Here is a 17,799-nt window from a genome sequence, read left to right as displayed (position 1 = left end):
ACTTGGACTTTAGATTTCTTCTTCCCCACCAGGCCATAGTGATAGGAATATTTTGGGGGGAAAAATGAAAAGGAAGAAAGAAAAAAAAAAGAAGGAAAGATTTCCCATATTTATTTCTTCAAGCACAGGTTTCTACCCATGTCTTTCTGCTTATTAGGACAAGGATGATGAATGGCAGTTTCCAGATGTATTTCTGAAAAAGATGATTGAGAAGGAATTGTATTTGATGGACCCTTCCATTCCTGGGAGCTGTTGAGTTAGTGCAAGTAGGGAGAGATATGTGCCATAGGAAGACCAACATGAGTGTTTGCTCTTCTCACCCTGTACTGCATGTGTTTGTGCTTATGTGTTTAATTGTTATGCTCAACCGGCTTTTAATATATGTGGAATTTAAAATTAAACCTTCAACAGTACATGTGGATAAAGGTCATGCTTTCAATGAGTTTTCTTATTTACTAATTTTAAGTTTACTATCTTTGGCATTATAGCTGAATTGTTCTTAAAATGTAAATCTAACCTTGTTACCTCCCTGACTATGGTTGTGTTGTGGCGGGTCCCCAAGCTTTTAAGTAATAGTATATGAGCTTTTGTGCATTGCTTTCTCTCTGTCTCCCCAGACTCATTTCCTGCCCCTCCCTGCTTTGCACTTGACATTTTATACTCTAGTGATCCCTTCACACTCTCTGCTGTTCTACATTTCACAACGATCCTCCTCTTTGGAATACCCTTCCTGTTTTCCTTTTCTTGGCTGACTCTTACTGAATGAACCATCATTTCCTCCAAAAAGTCTTCCCTTACACTAGGTAAAACTAAGGGCTTTTCTAGCCTCTGTAGCCTTTGTCTTACTACTGAATATATTAACAGTTCTGTTCAGGTGTAATTTGGCCTTTTAGTTTATACGCATCTTATGGGAGGAGACGATGTCTTATTTGTTTTTGTGTGTATCGAGTGCAGTGCCAAAATCACAATACGTGCTTAGTAAGTGTTTGCCAGCAACTTCTGAATATTAGGCATTCATCTCAACTAATATTTCAGTTACTTCCTACTTAGTGTTAAGATTGAACTGAAAAACCACAAGAAAGTTTCACAATGATAAGTGGTAAATAGCAGTTACGTCAGGAAGTGAGTGATAGATTATTATTTTTCTGTCAGTGGTAGGGTCACAGTATTTTTAATGAGTTTATTTTATTTTATTTTTTAGGGAGGAGGGGCAGAAGGAGAGGGAGAGAGAGAATCTTAAATAAGCTCCACTCCTGGTACAGAGGAGATCTGTACGCAGGCTCAATCTCACAACCCTGAGATCATGAGTTAAGCTGAAATCAAGAGTTGGACACTTAACTAACTGATCCACCCAGGCACCTCATTTTAATGGTTTTAGATAAATTTGCCTCCCATTTGAAGTGCATATACACATACAGCATGGGAAGTAGGGATCACAGATATTGCTTGGAATTAACGGCTGTAAGAATTGGCAAAGGCCCTTGATGTCTTCCAGGCCAATCATCTGTGGTGCAAGAATCTTTTTTACAATATTTTTTTATAAATAGTCACGTAATTTCTATCTAAACACCTCCTGTAATGGCCTCCCTTTCTCTCACTAGGCAGCTCATTCCATTTTTGGACAATCTTAATTTTCAGAAAGATTTATATACTAACTCAAATCTACCTTTCCTATACCTTCTATCCACTGGTCCTAATTCTTTCTCTTGAAGAAGAGGAGGATACACTAAAGGCAGTCTTTCTTCCTTCTTAAGTCTTGAAGATATTGGTGAAGCATCCAATGTCCCACGTGACTTCTCCTCTCTGGGTGAAGTCTGGCAGTTCTCACCTTTCTTGGGTTTTGTTCCCCTCACTCTGCCAGGCCCTCTGTTCTCCTGTGCTTTAGTTTGTCTGGATGTGAACATGTTATTGTGGGTTCCCCAGCAGTACATATTTGAGCAGAACCCTGGCAAATGCTAAACTGAACCCTGTACCCTGAACACTGAGGTTGTGTTAATTTCTTGGTAACTATGCTTTGCTGAAACATAGAACTTGGAACTTGCAGTCAAATAAATCCTCTATCATGGTCCCCTTCATAATAATACTAAGCCTTTCTGTGATCTGGTTATGTTGCTTGGGTCTACTGCACAATGATTTGAAATCAACAAACATTGATCAACTGTTGATGATATGTGTAGACTAAACCTAGATGAGGCAGTCCTTGTGCCTGAAGATTAGAAAGTACTTTCTAATAGTTTTCACTTTACTTACTTGTTTTTCTTTAGACAAGTCATCCAGCCATTTAAAAACTAAAATTTCTAGACTTCATCTTTTCAAACAGTATTGCTCTTTAAATCAGTGACCTTATGAGATTATATGCTTAGTCTAACGACACTCTTTTTTAAAGTTATTATGACAATACAATGTTATTTGAATGCCTACAATGAGCTTAGTGCTCAAATACGTTTTTAAACTTCTACCTTTGAATTGCTTTTAAAGTCAGTGAATGTGATATCTCAATGTGGTTTTAATTTGAATCTCCCTGAGGGCTAATGATGATGAACATTTTTTCATGTGTCTGATAGCCATTTGTATGTCTTGATTGGAGAAGTGTCTGTTCATATCTTCTGCCCATTTTTTTGATATGTTTGCCTGTTTTGTGTGTGTTGAGTTTGAGGAGTTCATTATAGATCCTGGTTATCAACCTTTTGTCTGTACTGTCATTTGCAAATATCTTTTCCCATTCCGTGGGTTGCCTCTTTGTTTTTTGACTGTTTCCTTTGCTGTGCAGAAGCTTTTGATTTTGATGAAGTCCCAAAAGTTTATTTTCGCTTTTGTTTCCTTTGCCTTTGGAGACATATCTTGAAAGAAGTTGCTGTGGCTGATATCGAAGAGATTACTGCCTATGTTCTCCTCTAGGATTCTGATGGATTCCTGTCTCACATTAAGGTCTTTTATCCATTTTGAGTTTATCTTTGTGTATGGTGTAAGAGAATGGTCGAGTTTCATTCTTCTACATATAGCTGTCCATTTTCCCAGCACCATTTATTGAAGAGACTGTCTTTTTTCCACTGTATATTTTTTCCTGTTTTGTAGAAGTTTATTTGACCATAGAGTTGAGGGTCCATATCTGGGCTCTCTACTCTGTTCCACTGGTCTATGTGTCTGTTTTTATGCCAGTACCATGCTGTCTTGGTGATCACAGCTTTGTAATAAAGCTTGAAATCAGGTAACGTGATGCCCCCAGCTTTATTTTTGTTTTTCAACATTTCCTTAGCGATTCGGGGTCTCTTCTTTTTTTTTTTTTTTTTTTTAAATATGGAATGCTTCACGAATTTGCGTGTCATCCTTGCGCAGGGGCCATGCTAATCTTCTCTGTATCGTTCCAAGTTTAGTATATGTGCTGCCGAAGCGAGCACTGTCTCTTCTGATTCCATACAAATTTTAGGATTATTTGCTCCAGCTCTTTGAAGAATACCGGTGGAATTTTGATCGGAATGGCATTAAAGGTATATATTGCTCTAGGCAGTATAGACATTTTAACAATGTTTATTCCTCTGATCCAAGAGCATGGAATGGTCTTCCATCTATTTGTGTCTTCTTCAATTTCTTTCATGAGTGTTCTGTAGTTCCTCGAGTACAGATCCTTTACCTCTTTGGTTAGGTTTATTCCCAGGTATCTTATGGTTCTTGGTGCTATAGTAAATGGAATCGATTCTCTAATTTCCCTTTCTGTATTTTCATTGTTAGTGTATAAGAAAGCCACTGATTAATGCACATTGACTTTGCACCAGTTAGAATGGCCAAAATTAACAAAACAGGAAACAACATGTGTTGGAGAGGATGTGGAGAAAGGGGAACCCTCTTACACTGTTGGTGGGAATGCAAGTTGGTGCAGCCTCTTTGAAGAACAGTGTGGAGATTCCTCAAGAAATTAAAATGACCCTGAAATTGCACTCCTGGGTATTTACCCCAAGGATACAGATGTCGTGAAAACAAGGGCCATCTGTACCCCAATGTTTATAGCAGCAATGGACATGGTCGCCAAACTGTGGAAAGAACCAAGATGCCCTTCAACGGATGAATGGATAAGGAAGATGTGGTCCATATACACTGTGGAGTATTATGCCTCCATCAGAAAGGATGAATACCCAACTTTTGTAGCAACATGGATGGGACTGGAAGAGATTATGCTGAGTGAAATCAGTCAAGCAGAGAGAATCAATTATCATATGGTTTCACTTATTTGTGGAGCATAACAAATATCATGGAGGACAAGGGGTGTTAGAGAGGAGAAGGGACTTGGGATAAATTGAAAGGGGAGGTGAACCATGAGAGACTATGGACTCTGAAAAACAATCTGAGGGGTTAGAAGTGGTGGGGGGGTGGGAGGTTGGGGTACCAGGTGGTGGGTATTATAGAGGGCACAGATTGCATGGAGCACTGGGTGTGGTGAAAAAATAATGAATATTGTTTTTCTGAAAATAAATAAATTGAAAAAATTAAAAAAAAATAAAGTCAGTGAATGAAACACACAGGAAAATCATTCTATATAATGTCAAATGTATTTTCTTTTTGATCCCAAGCTTCTAGTACAGTGGATTTGGTGCCATATGACTTTTAGCTATTTGCAAAAATCAAATATATCCTCAACCATAACAATTAAGAAATGTCCTCATGCAGGCCCCAAGAACAGGTTGTTTGCTGCGATGGCCACAAAGCTTCACCAGGGCCCTTACCTGAACTCTCTCTCTTCAAAAACAGGACTCCTAGAAATTCTGTCTGGAGGCCCCAGCTCCTGCCAACAAAAATGTGTTTTCTCTTCTACGACCAATTACCAAATGAAGTGCTCTGTGGAGAACCCAGATGAAATACTGTATTTCCCTACCCAGTTGGTAAAAGAAGTAATTAAACTGACCTGCTGTGCAGAGCAGGCCTGCAGCCATGTAATGGTCACAGCACCTGCAGTGGCTGCAGACTTACATGAAAGCGGGTGTGACACAGGCATGTGCATTTCATAATCATTGTCCTTAGCAGGGGCAACTAAAGGTCCCATTTTCGGTTCAGAAAGACAGCTCATGACCCTTGTGACTAGAGTTTGAGGTGACATTAAAAAGCAAAAATTTTAAAAAGCACCCACTAAGTGTGCTTGTCACTAGGGCTGGCAATGGTTGTTCACAGAGCTCAGATAACCAAGTATACGCCTATCTAACTGGACCTAGGATTTGTTTGCTCTCAAGAGTTACAGTGACCTGAGCACAAATTTTATTTGTTGAAGGGTAGCATTTGCTCTTATTGGCCAACCCTTCCATCATCAATTAGCATCATCAGGCTCAGGAGTCAAGTAACCTCTCTTAATACTAAAAATCACTAGATGTCCTATAACCTACAGTCATCATTCAAGGTAATCTGCATTTCTAGAGTTTCTTTGAACTTACCAGATTTTGCTAAAATTTTGGAAAACTATAGAATCTCTTCAGTGTTTGAAAAATGTAACAACACACATTTTGTTTCAAATGGCAGACAGAACAAATTAGATAAAATTTATTGTCTTATGACACTGCATAAAATTTGGTTCAAAAGAATCTGTTTAGTCCTTCCTAGATTATTTGAAAGCAAACAAACAAACAAACAAACAAAAAAAAAAAAAAAAAGGAAAAAGAAATGGCAAGCTGCCTTGCTGGAATAAGGAACGTATTTCTTTTAGTCAATAATGATAATAATAATAATTGTGTTGCTGGTGACAATAATGAGACCATGGATTTCTTTCTTTCTTTCTTTCTTTCTTTCTTTCTTTCTTTCTTTCTTTCTTTCTTTTTTTTTTGACCATGGATTTCTTTAGCTGAGAAAATTGACCATAGACCAGCAGTACTTAAGAAAGTAGTCTGAGTAATGTAATTGTAAAAAAATTAATGAAGCAAGAATTTCAATGATTTTTAAAAGAGTAATAATATCTTGTATGCATATAGGATTGTGAAATTTGTAAGGCATTTCCACATTTCAGTAAAGGATTTTGCAGAGGAGGAGGTAGGCCTTGGGTAGTTTAAGTGGCAGGACTTGGATTTGCTATTCTATGTGCTACCCATTACTGATCGAGTAAAATGCACTCAACCAATCCAAGTCTTTCTGATTTGACAGAGTTATAAAACCCTGTGTGTTGAGTTTGTTTATGCTGGGTAGACTCTTGACCCTAATGGTGACAAAAATATCTGTAATGGAGATGATGTATTAAAATAACTTTTCAGATGTATTTTCATCTGTTGTAAATCTTGATATTTTGGGGCTTCTCACTTACTGAAATGATGGGCTCAATAGATCAATGGAAGTGGCTTTTTAAAATATCTGTAGACTATCAAGAATCTGGTCTGGAGGGCTCAGATCATTCAGTTTTTTAAAGAAGAGTTCAGAAGATTGCTGTTCTGCCTCTGTAATTTGAGTGAAGGATGTTGCTGCCCTTGGGTAGAAGGAAAAGGTGATATAAAGAGAGGTAAGCAAAGTCTGCCTTTCCAGTCTGGGAAAATTAAGGGGCAAAGGAGAAAGTGAGATGTCAGGGTTCTTGTTTCTCTTCTTCTGTTAGGGTCCAGTGTGAGATAGGGAAGGCAGTGTAGCTTTAGAATGTGTTGTCCGTATTGGAATGAAAAAGCCAAAGAAACATTTGTTCCTTTGGACTAGTGTGGTGAAGACTGAAGCCCTGTTGGAAAATCATAGCTGTGGGCCTGGTACCATGGCCAGCATGGCATGTGTGCAAACTCAGGTGGTGTCAGGAATCCAGGTCAACAATTCTGGACACCCTGAGCTTGTGCTTGGGTTTGAAGTAACTTTAAAGTTACTTCATGTCCTAGGGAGGGGAGATGGAGATGCTGGGAGTCCTGGTGAAGCAGCTGAGGCTGTATTTTAGGACAGTGTTCATTCTGGGTGAGCACTCAAAGATGGAGATGAATAACTAGGAGCATGAGTTTCTACAGTGGGTGCTAGCATATAACCTCACATGGCAAGGCATTCCCATTTGTATCTCTGTGGTCACTATTTCAGGGAGAATCTCAGTCTGTCTTCTCTGCAATAGAGACTCAGTGAGAATCCAGATGACCCCATGTGGCTTTGAGGACTCCCTCTTCCCTGTCACACTGTTATATATGACCATTGCTATCCTCTTCAACCAGCCACCATCTTGGATTGGAGGATGCGGAGGGAGAAAACAAATCAAACAGTTAGAGTGACTGCTGTAATTGTAGTTTGCTGGATTGGAAAGGCATTTAATTTTTTCTCAGGTTTTCTTTAGTGGATAGGGGCTTATGAGGATAATCACATGGGCTATGGAGAGGAAGTAGAAATTCCTATATTTTATCAAAGCTAAGATACCATTGATTGTGAAAAGAACCATTATTTTATGAATTGCTGAGAAACCAAAAAAAAAAAACCAAAAAAACCCACAGAAAAACAAAATAAATCCAAACCAACAAAACACAAAAACAAACAAACAAAAAAATCACAACCATATCAATCAGGATTCAACTAGAGAAACAGAACTATTAGGGGATATATATTAAGAGATTTTTTTTTTTTACAAGGAATTGGCTGTATCATTGTGGGGGCTAGGTGGTGAGTCCAAAATACTTAGGGCAGGCTGTGAGGAAGAGCATGCTACAACTCTTGGGCATGAGGTGAAGCTCTTGTCTACAGGCAAAATTCTGCTTTCATCAGGGAAGCCTCAGCTTTGCTCTGAAGGCCTTTCTGCAGTTTGAATCAGGCGTACTTAGGTTATCTAGGACAAATCTCATTTACTTAAGTCAACTGATTATGTGCTTTAATCACATCTATAAGATACCTTCATAGTGACACATAGACTAGTGTTTGAATAGCTGGGGATCATAGCCTACTTGACACATACAACAAACCATCACAACTACCAATTAAACTATGACGTTAAGACATATCACAATTTTAGATATGTTAGGATGTTTAAAAAGAGTATAACTATGAAATATGGTATGTTTTCTGGGTGTAGTGTGAGTAAATTTAGACCTTTGCTAATAAATTTATTTAGTAATTCTGGAGATTAGTAGTGATTTTGTAACCCTATAATCATTTGTAATTTTAGAAGTTAGTAGTGATTTTGACTGCTCATTTGCAAACAGGAAATCTGAGATACAGAGAAAGGGAAGCCATTTCCTGAGGGTCACTTCAGACAGGGCTAGAATTAGGATCCAGTTTTCTCCCTCTTTGTTCTTTGAGTCAAGATCTCTCCATTTTATTAGAATTATATGTAAAGCAGTTTGGTAAAATTCATAAATTGTGATTCCCAAACTCGTGTCCCTAATTACTTGATGGATCCAAACTATTTCAAGGAGCCTAACAGAAAGTGTACACTTAATCTGAGGCAAAGCTTCATGGGCTAAATAAGATGTTAAGTTGCTTTGTTTTTGATCAGAGTTCTAGGTAGTCCCTTGGGTCACTTTTTGTCATATGCTGATCAGAAGATATGAGTACCAGTTAGATGGGTTTTGTGGATCATTTACCTGTTTACTCTCAAATCTGTTGTCCATAGCCCCTTGCTCTGCTCTGTATCCAAGGGAACTGCATTTCCCTGATTTACTTGCTAACTAACTTATGAGTAAGTTCAGCTAATGGGAGAAAACAGAGGAAGACCAGAGGGTGTGTGTTGGGGGTGGGGGGGGAAACCAGGAATTTCTCCCTTCTGCTCTGCCTTGGGCCATGCCTCCTTCCTTGACGGTGTTTCCTCAGTGGCTCTAAATTTCACTGGATGCCCTCCCCTCCATGGTCCCATCCGACCAGGCAGCCTCTACTGTGGTTCTAGCTCCTGCTGGATGATCCCAGCTTTGGACTCCAAAGAGCAATATCTCTCATTTTTATTTTAGTCATAGGAATGGCAATGGCTTCCTGCCCTTGCTGTGGTTTCCTGGGTGCTCTTTCAGCTTTTCTATCATCTGTGCAATAAATTCCTCATGTCAAATCCTCTCTGTTTGAATACCTAGGGTGATTTCTGCTTTCCTTACTGGACCTTCACTGATGCATAGAATTTTAAAAAATTAATTACAATGGAAAAAATAAATCCTTTGTTGCCCAAGATATAAACTTGGTTAGGTATCATCAACCTAAAAAAAACAAAAATATGAAAAAAAAATGGTCTTTTGTACTGGAAGGTTTAGGACCCGTTGAGCAGTGGGGCATACAAGGTAGTGCTGAAGGGAGCCATTTTTGTATGAAGAAAACAAGTCCCAGAGAAATAGGATGACTGGTCTATGGTTACTCAGCGAGTTCGTAGATAAATAACCAGGACCAGAATTCAATTGCTTGCGGGCACATTTTATACAGCATAATTAGAAAGTCATTTGCAATCAGAGAGATCCAGTTAGAAACCCAGCTCCATGGTCCATTTGCTGTGTGACCTTGGGCAAGTCCTTATTATTTCTGAATCTCAGTTTTCTCATTTCTAAACTTCACAGGGTTTGTGAAACCGAAAACAGTCACTGCAAAAGAACTTGGCCGAGAGCAGGGCCAGAGTAGTCACTAAATGTGTTACCTTTCCTTCCCCCCATGCATGATTTTTCTAGAACACTCCCCAGGAACACTAAAAATTTTCAAGGTTTTTTTTTCTGTTTGTTTGTTTTTAAACTTTCTTAAAATTTCTCTTTTGCTTTTACTGACTTGCAACATGAGAAAATAAAGGAATTGACAAAATACTTCAATAATATGACTTAATGCTTTTTAAAAAAAGTACCCATAATTGTGCTCCAAACATCCTTCTCCATACTATGTGAAGAGTGCCCTGGAGAGTGCACTATTTTAATGCCATCTTTAGTTTCTATTTTGCATCTTAAGACATTGGAGTAAGGGGTACCTGGGTGGCTCAGTGGGTTAAGCCTCTGCCTTCGGCTCAGGTCATGATCCTAGGGTCTTACATCGGGCTCTCTGCCCAGCCAGGAGCCTGCTTCCCCCCTCTATCTGCCTGCCTCTCTGCCTACTTGTGAACTCTCTCTGTCAAATAAATAAGTTAAAAAAAAAAAAGACATTGGAGTGAGAATTATTCTCTCTCTGAAGTTAGGTATGCTTGGACCTGCTCTATGACACTTGGCAATCAGCAATCATTTATGCCTATTTTCCTCTGCTTCCTGATTTGTTACAGACCACAAATAGATTCTGTTATCCAAAACTGATTCTTTCAGATGCCTGCTCCTATGAACCATGCTTGGAGAGCATCAACCCTTTGGCTCAGTTGAAAAGCTGAGCTATGTAAGATGTCAGCCTCATGGTAATAAGTGCTCCAGCCCAAGTGCTGTTACAGACTGCTGCCGGGATGGAAAGAAGCGGTTATTTGTACTTCTCAATTCTGTTCTTCTCTTTGAAGCCCTGTTAGATGGGAAAGTACCTCAAAGAGCAAGGCTGCTTTTGCTTTCTGGAGGCCAAGGCCTGGAGCAGAGTAAACCCATCTTCTCTTCCCCCCTCCCACTCCTCTCACCAATCCCATGTTTTGGAGGCTGTGTTTGCACTAATCATTTATTTTCTTTGAATATTGTTGTCCCTCATGTATCAGGGTTCTTGGGTATATATGGGAGAACTTCCTTACTTTGAAGTGGTTTTGGATTGAAAAAAAAAAAAGGTCTTTCTCACAAATTCCTCTCAGGCACTTCCACTGTGGGCAGCCATAATGTGAAGCAGGCAGAGAGTTGGTTTAAAGGATGGGGTAGAGCTACGGAAAAGATTTTCTGTGGGTAAGGCTATAGGTTTGCTTTTATTGAATAAATGGATGGAATAGCCTAGGGAGGGTAGGTTCTGGAGTCCATACTTACCTAGCTAAGGCTACCAGAAAAGCTGGTAGATATGGTTATGTTTGGAAAACTAATCAGAGGGATTTAAATTCTGTGCAGACTGCATTTCAACCCTCCATGTTAGAATGCTCTTTATTTTTTTGCTAGCAGAGTGCTAGAAACAGGGACCTCAGGAATGTAGTTCTATGTATGACCTTGGGTGATGGGACGCCTCTATTTATGGCAAATGACTTTGACTTCTGTGGGATTGGGTCATATTGTTACAGCTGCAAGACTAAAAAGGATTTGAATGATTATATTTTGACTAGAGTTCTTCCTACATTTTTAAGGAATAGGGAAACTTTAGTCTCTTTTTCTCTCCTAATCTCTCTTTACTTTCCCTCATTGCATCTCTCTCCCACTTCTCCCAAATCCCTTTTTTGGTCACTGTGTTACACTAATCTTCTACTAGTTGTCATGGAATATTGTATACCACTCATCTATTGCACCTTGGTATTCTTGGCCACATATAGAGAACTTCACTTTGAAGTGAGTTTGGATTTAAAAGGTTATTGTTTTCTTGTGGTTTCCTTTCAGGCAATTTCTTTGTGTGTGATAATGATGCAAAGCAAGCAGAGAGTAGAGTTCAGGCTTTAGGATGGGACATAACTATGGAAACAGATTTTTCTTCAGTTAATACTACAGACACACTTGACATCAATATCTCACTGACATGGTTGATTATTGTCAACAAAGAGAATAAGCAAGAGAGAAGGAAGGAGTAGTATATGATTAAGAACAAGAAGAGAAACACTTGGTATCTTTAATAATTAGATGCCAAGAACATGTCTAAGAATCTCAATTTTCCATCATACTTATTATTTTACTTTAAAAACAAAACAAAACCAAGTTATCTGCAGTTCAGTGCACTTTTTACCAAGTAGTGGAAAAGGGAAATAAATGCCAGATACTGTACTGGGCACTTTATTTCCATATCTTATTGAAGGCTTGCAGTAACACTTTGAGATAAGCATTTGTGCTGGTCTGTGGGATGTAGGTCAAAGTGCTTAGCATGCATACGCACACTTACAACACACTCATACTAACAGGCACCCACAGTGTCCACAGCACTGTTAGAATTTTTCAATCTAAATAAAGTGGGATAAGAGTGAAATAACCCCAATCCTCAGCCTATAAATATACTGAGGATTTTGGTTCTGGCATGGCAAAATAAATCCAATATAACCCATCTCTTCCACCAACTGCTGCTGTAAACACTGGATAAAATACAAACAAAACAAAACAAACAGTATTTGAGGATTCTGAAAACATGGACAAGTGACCACATAGGGGTGAGAGTCTTGTGTTTCCCCCTGCTTTCTTAGAGCCATACCCCGAGGGTGGTACTGATTATGGCATAGTGAGGGAGTGATGGCAGATAGAATCTTAATAGAAACCCTTTCCTTCTGGCTACAAGAACCAGGAAAAGGAGCCCTTAGGGGTTGAGAGTGAGGGGAGAATACTAGCATGGGGAGAACTGGAAAATGGATCCCTCATTCCATGTATGCATCTGCACAAATCTCAGGCTCATTCTTGAAGTACAAATGGGAGTGACAGACTTAACTAGCATAGCACGGGCTTTAACAATGAAACTGAAGTTGGAACCAGTACCCACAGATGGTAAGATAGAACTTGCAATCTGAGCTTAAACAGTTGATTGCCACTAAAATAAGAACATCAGCATTCTTTAGAGGATTATAATAGGACTCAGCATCTAAAAAATAGAATATTCACAATGCCCAAACACATTTCAACCACTACATGACATATTAAAAAACCAGGAAAATGTGTTCACATCTTTACCCCAACAGAAAAGATAATCAACATATGTTTTAAACTCACTGTGACCTGGATATTGGGATTATGAGACACAGATTTTTAAGCAGCTATTATAACTATGCACCAGGAGGTAAGGAAACACACTTGATATGTATGGAAAGATAGAAGCTTTTCGTAGAGGATTAGAAAGAGAATCAAATGGCTATTTTAGAACTGAAAAAAGTATGTAAAGTTTAGAACTAAAAAAGCCTCGAATATCTGAAAACTGGATGGACTCAGTAGCAACATGGAAATGATAGAGAAAAGAGTCTGTGAACTTGAGGATAGATGAATAGAAGTTATCTAGTCTGAAGAACCAAGAGAAAAGTTTGAAAAAAAATAAACAAAACCTCAGGGACCTGTGAGATAATATTAATATGTGTGTTTTTAATCCCAGAAGGCAAGGAGAAGGATACTGAGGCAGAAAAAAATATTTGAAGAAATAATGGCCAAAATAGTCCCCAAATTTGGAAGAGGACTCAAGAAGCCCTGTGAACCCCAATATGCCTAGAAATCATAAAAATCAAACTTCTAAAAATCAGTGATAAATTTAAAAATCTTGAAAGAAACTGGAGAAAAATAGTACATTATATACAGGGGAACACCCATTCAAATAACTTTAGGTTTCTCATCTGAAATCTTGGAAGTCTAAAAGATAGTGAGACAGCATAAAATGCTGAAAGAAAATATCTGTTAACCCAGAAATTCAAGCTCCAGGGAAAATATCTTTCAGGAATGAAAGTAAAATAAAGACATTCTTTGAATAAAAATTTTTTAAAAGAATTTATTCCCCAAGGGGCGCCTGGGTGGTTCAGTGGGTTAATGCCTCTGCCTTCGGCTCAGGTCATGATCCCAGGGTCCTGGGATCAAGCCCCACATCAGGCTCTCTGCTCAGCGGGGAGCCTACTTTCCTTCCTCTCTCTCTGCCTGCTTGTGATCTCTGTCTGTCAAATAAGTAAATAAAACCTTAAAAAAAAAAGAATTTATCCCCAAGATAAGAAATGCTAAACTGCCAAGCATCCATCGATTGATGAATGGATAAAGATGATGTGGTACATAAACACAATGGAATATTATTCAGTCATAAAAAAGAAATATTGCCATTTGCAAAACATAGGTGGAGTTAAAGAGTATATGCTAAGTGAAATAAATCAGTCAGAGTCAAATCCTGTATGATTTCACTAATATGTGGAATTTAAGAAATGAAACAAACAAGCTAAGGGAAAAGAGAGAGAGAGAGAGAGAGAGAGAGAGAGGAAGAAACAGGCTCTTAACTATAGAGAACAAACTGATGATTACCAGAGGGGAGGTGGGTAGGAAGGAGTGGTAAAATAGGTGATGGAGATTAAGAAGGGCACTTGTCATGATGAGCACTGGGTGATATATGGAAATTTAGAATTGCTATATTATACACCTGAAACTAATATAACACTGTATGTCATCTATATTGTAATTTAAAATAAAATAAAATTAAAATTAAAATAAATAAAGATAAAAAAATAAAGTTGTTACCATACACAAAATTTGTAGCTGTGTAAGGTGATGGGTGTGTAAACTAACCTTGTTGTGGTAATCTTTCACTATATATTTTGAATAATTATGTGGTATACCTTAAACTTAAACAATCTTAACTATTAATTTTGCTTTAATAAAACTGGAAAAAATAAAAATTTTAAGATTTTAAAAAATTTAGATAGATAAATAAATAAATAAATAAATAAATAAATAAAAAATACCCTATCACAGCAATACCATATCAAAAATTGTCTAGGAATAAATCTTACAAAAGATGTCCAAGAACTCTACATTTTTTTTTGGAGAAGATTTTTTATACCAAAATTCATTTATTTAACAGTTGCATTTTTTAAGAAATTTGTTCATTTCGTTTAAGTTGTCAAATTTTTTGGCAGAAAGTTGTTTATAGTATTCTCTAATTATCCTATTATTTTCTATAAAATCTGTGGTTAGAACTCTTTTTTATTTCTGATTTTTGTGACTTGTTTTGTCTCTCTTACTCCCTTGACCACTCCAGCTAGAGAGATTTGTCATTTTGTTCATCTTTTCAAGAAAACAGCTTTAGGAGTTTTTGATTTTCTCTATTGCCTATCTGTTCATTCTTTATTTTTTTATTTTTTATGTTTTTAGATTTATTTATTTATTTGACTGGCAGAGATCACAAGTAGGCAGAGAGAGGAGGAAGCAGGCTGAGCAGAGAGCCTGATGCGGGGCTCAACCCCAGGACCCTGGGATCATGACCTGAGCTGAAGGCAGAGGCTTAACCCGCTGAGCCTCCTAGGTGTCCCCTATCTGTTCATTCTGTTCTTTTCTTCCTGTCCCCCTTCCTTCCTTCTTTCCGTCCTTTCTTCCTTCCTTCCTAACGTCCTTCCTCCCTCCCTCCCTTCCTCTCTCTCTCTTTCTTTTCCTTCCCCTTCCTCTCCTCCCTCTCTCTTTCTCTCTCTCTCTTTCTTTCTCTTTGTTATTCACTTCTTTCTGCTTTGATTTGCTTTGTTCTCTCTCTCTCTCCTCCTCTCTCTTTTTTAGTTCCTAAAGTGAAAGCTTAGTCATTGATTTTTAAATCTTCTTCCTTAACATAAGCATTTAAAGCCATACTTTTCACTCTAAGTAGGGTGGTAGTTCCATGTCACAAAATTTGTGTATGTGCATCAATATTCAGTTAAAATATTTTCTAATTTCTCTCATCATGTTGTCTTTGACTTGTGAAATATTTAGAAGCATTTTTTTCAAGATGCTTGAGATAATTTGTTATTGAATTCTAATGTACTGCTCTTGTGGTCAGGGAATATACACTGTATGATTTGGCTCCCTTTAAGCTGCTGAGACCTGTTTCGTGGCCCATCACCTGGTTTTTGGCCATTGTTGCTTCTTCACAGTGAATGCTATGTGCACTTGAAAAGAATGTATATTCTGTAGCTATTTGATGTAGTGTTTCATAAATGTCAATTAAAATCAAGAAGGTTGATATTGTTGTTAAAATTATCTTTACTGATTTTTTTTGTGAAGTTGTTCTCTCAAATGTTGAGAGGCAACATTAAAATACTTATCACAATTGTGGAATTTCTATTTCTCCCTATAATTTGGTCAATCTTTACCACATATATTTTTGAGACTCTGTTATTAATTGTACATACACATAAAATTTAAAAGTCTTCCTGATGAAATGATCCTTTCATCAATGTGATATGCTATTCCCCCTTTATCTCTAGGAATACTCTGCCTCGAAGTCTATTTCATCTGATATTAACATAGCCTCTCCAGTCTTCTAAGGCTAAATGCTTATATGATGTATCTTTTTCTATTTGCTTTTCACCTTTTTCTTTATTTAGTTTTCAGATTTGCTTATTTATTTTAGAGAGAGAGAGTATGAGCAGAAGGGGCAGAGGGAGAAGGAGAGGGAGAGAATCTTAAGCATACTGTACACTGAGCATGGAGCCAAACATGGAGCTTGATCTTACCACCCTGGGATCATGACCTGAGCCAAAATCAACAGCTGGATGCCCAACTGACTGAGCTACTGAGGTGTCCCAAGTTCTAACAATTTTTTGATAGGGTCTTTAAAGTTTTTGTATATAATATCATGTCATTTGCAAATAGAGACAGTTTTTATTTTCTCTTCCTGATTTGGATGCCTCTTATTTATTTATTTATTAATTATTCTTACCTAATTGGTTTGGTGAGGACTTCTGATACTATGTTGCACGAAAGTGGCAAGAATGAGTATCCTGCCTTGTTTCTGATTTAGAGGGAAAGCTTTCAGTCTTTTAGTTGGGTATGATGTTAGCTGTGAACTTGTCATATACAGCCTTTATTATGTTGAGGTAACTTCCCTCTATACACATTTTGTTGGGAATTTTTATCATGAATGAATATTAATTTTGTCAAATGCTTTTTCTCAATTTATTAAAATGATCATATGATTTTTAAAATAATTTTTATTAACATATAATGTACTATTTGCCCACAGGTACAAGTCTGTGAATCATCAGGCTTAGAGATTTCACAGCACTCACCATAGCACTGATCATATGATTTTTATCCTTCATTTTGTTAATATATTACATTGATTGATTTGCAGATGATGACTCATCCTTTCATCCCTGGGATAAATTCCACTTGTTCATGGTTTATGATCCTTTTAATGTATTATTGAATTTGATTTGCTAATATTTTGTTAAAGATCTTTGTATCTATGTTCATCAAGCATTTTGGCCTATAGTTTTCTTTTCTTGGTTGGTTTTTGTATCAAGGTAATGCTGGCCTCATAAAAGGAGTTTTGAAGAGTTCTCTCTTTTTTTATTTTTTGGAAGGATTTTGAGACAGATTGGCATTAATTCTTTAAATGTTTGGAGAATTTACCAGTGAAGCCACTTGGTCCTGGGCTTTTGTTTTTTGGGAAGTTTTTTCTTACTGGATTGTAAGTGAGACTGATCTCTTAACTTATAACTGGTCTGTTTAGATTTTCTGTTTCTTCATAGTTTAGTCTTGGTTGGTTGTACATTTCTAGGAATTTACTTCTTCTGTATTCTCCAGTTTGTTGGTGTATAGCTGTTTATAATAGTCTCTTATGATCCCTTGTATTTCTGCAGTTTCAGTTATAACGTATTCTCTTTCACTTCTGATTTTGTTTGAGCCTTCTTTTTCTTGGTGAGTCTGGCTAAAGGTTTGTTAATTTTGTTTTTCTTTTCAAAAAGCCAACTCTTGGTTCTGTTTGTCTTTTTTATTGTTTTTCTTTGATCTATTTAATTTATTTTTGCTCTCATCATTATCATATTCTTTCTTTTGCTAGCTTTGGGCTTAATTTGTTCGTTTTTTAGCTACTTGGGCTGTAGAGTTAGGCTGTTTATTTTTCTTGATGTGTTTATCACTATAAACTTCTCTTTTGTTTGTTTATTTATTTTTTAGAGAGAGGGAAAGTGCTCATGAGAGTGAATGCACAGGTGTGTTGAGATTAGGGGAAAGGGTAAGAGAAAGGAAGAGAGAATCTTAAGCAGACTCAATGCCAGGCAGGAAGCCTGACAGGGGATTCAATTCCAAAACCCTGACGTCATGACTTGAGCTGAAATCAAGAGTCAGACGCTTAACTGACTGTGCCATTTGAGGTCCCTCAGCTTCCCTTTTAGAACTGCTTTTGCTATATTCCTGGTTTTGGTATGTTGTG

The sequence above is a fragment of the Mustela nivalis genome, assembly GCF_964662115.1.
Source record: "Mustela nivalis genome assembly, chromosome: 15".
In the NCBI taxonomy this organism is placed as follows: domain Eukaryota; kingdom Metazoa; phylum Chordata; class Mammalia; order Carnivora; family Mustelidae; genus Mustela; species Mustela nivalis.
The sequence above is the reverse complement of the archived record's forward strand: the minus strand, read 5'-3'. Positions refer to the sequence as shown.